The following is a 2,188-nucleotide window of genomic DNA, read 5'->3' as shown; positions in this document are numbered from 1 at the left end:
AAGGGGTGACACTCAATCGACGGTATTAACACACCGCTCCTATGTAATGCATGCCTATGAGCAGGAGGTGAAACTAGCAGCGAGAGGAAATATTTTCTGTGGAAGCCAGTGCGGGCAGACGCAGAGACCACACCCCGGGAGGCACTACAAAAAGCTCTTAAGCAGGCGCATCCCACAGCGGGTCAGCAGGGCGAATAACGAGCCACCAGAAGTAGGACAGAAAGAAGCTTTAGAAAACTGCGTTTCAGAATGCCGAAGGGATACAAACAAAACCAGTGATGCATTCGATCACGTGAACTGCAAGTGGTACACATGTGATATACTGTTGCTTTTTAGGCGTCTGGAGCAGGCACAAAACGGATGACTGATGGAAACACACCAGAAAGGGGTAAAGTGCTGAGATTTTCATGCAGTTTAATGGTAGAACCCTTGTGATTGGCAGAGAGAGTTTCCACAAAATAAGAGGAACGCTCCTATTGGTCGAAAAAACCCGTGAGGTGGAGAACGAAAGAACCCAGGTGGGGAGAGAGTTCGCTTATGAGAAAGACGAGAGCTAAATTTTAGGCGCTCTTCTCTGAACTGGCAATGGCCTTGCTGAAGTGGATACACCGGTTTCCGTCAGATCACCGAAGTTAAGCGCTGTCAGGCGTGGGCAGCACTTGGATGGGTGACCATCTGGGCCACCATGCGCTGTTGCCATTTTTTGGGTGAACTCAGCCTCGTGATGCCAATTGAGAAGCTACTCAACGGAATAGTAGCTCCTCCGGTCAAAGAAAACCATCATAACGACTGGGAGAGCAGTGTGCTGACCACATGTCCCTCCTATCCGCTTCCTCAGCTGAGGATGATACGGCTATCGGATGGTCCCGATGGCACTGATGACGGAGTGCTTCTCTGAACTGGCGTCAAGTGCAGAACGGAGCGCATAACGCCCTGTATGACGAAGAGGAGAAATTTTTGTGATCACTGTGTTCACAACGGCTGACCTCTTGCTAGAAATTAGCTGTAGCGTCGTTGAGCTGTGGAGAAACGAACCAGCCAGTTTGTTAATTGTTCTTGCGAGAACTGAGAGGGCATTATAACAGGCACACTGTTCCAGCCATGCGCGTATATATCACCATAGTCTGAGAATAGATATGAGTTCATGTTTTCTCACATATCGAGAAACATAGGGAGAGTTTCTGCTGGAAAATTCAACAAAGACTTAATTAAATTTTATAGGAATTTCAGTGGGCGAGAGCAGCCATGGAGATGACAGCTCATCGCAGCTAAGGTAAATACCATGTGCAGAGGTGTAAACTTGTTGGTTCACCAGCTTGCGTCCACTGTAAACTAGAGCGACCTAAGGTAAACTTTTGCTCAACTTTTCACAAAACTAACCATTCTCCATAGACTTCATTGTCATCCTAAAAATGGTTCTGAACTTTGAACCAGAACTGGATGATTTATCGTAGTACTGGCTAACATCATAACGTAATAGTAAGAATAATTTTGTAAAGAAACTTCCAGTTAAAAATTTAACATCGTTGTGTTTAGGATTATTTAACTTTCTGAGAGTTGCAATTTAATACTGTTGTGTTTAGGATTAATTCACTTTCAGAGGGCGAGATGCGTCATTTTGACAACTGTCTCAGCATTGTCACATTGTAAACTGTGTAAAAGTGTGTATTTCCATGACAATATTGCACTATTAGACAATGTCATTACGGCTTACTCAGTTGTGTTCAGTCATAGAATAAGAAACCACCTAAACATAAACTTACAAGTGGATTATTAAGTTTATTAAGTGAGGAAATGAGGACAAGTATGATCAACATTTCATACAAAGAAGCATACCCTCATTACAAAAAGAAACATGTAATGTCTTGTCTTATGTTGTACCAAAACCCACAGTATTTCTCTTTGACCACTTGTCAATAGCCCTTAAAAATTACATTATTTCATTGAAACGCTCTGAAGCTAGTGAAATAACACAGTAGATGATGAACTCGCGCATAATGACCATATGGCGAAATACTTTCCTCTTTAGATGCTACCATTTGCAAAAATCTCGTTTCAATGTCTCAAAGTATTTATGATATACGAGGGATGTTACAGATATTTCAGTCTGGCTGTGTCGCTGGAGCTCGATCGCAAATGAATGCGCGAGAGAGGATCAGTTTTCTCGAGACTGGTGACAGATGGAAAA

General features: G+C 43.1%; 1 pseudogene; it reads left to right on the top strand.

The window, feature by feature from the left end:
* The first annotated feature begins 581 nt into the window (after window positions 1–581).
* LOC124557448 lies at window positions 582–699 on the top strand (annotated as a pseudogene).
* Window positions 700–2,188: the final 1,489 nt, after the last annotated feature.

The sequence above is a fragment of the Schistocerca americana genome, chromosome 1 (assembly GCF_021461395.2).
Source record: "Schistocerca americana isolate TAMUIC-IGC-003095 chromosome 1, iqSchAmer2.1, whole genome shotgun sequence".
Classification (NCBI taxonomy): Eukaryota; Metazoa; Arthropoda; class Insecta; order Orthoptera; family Acrididae; genus Schistocerca; species Schistocerca americana.
The sequence above is the reverse complement of the archived record's forward strand: the minus strand, read 5'-3'. Positions and strand labels throughout refer to the sequence as shown.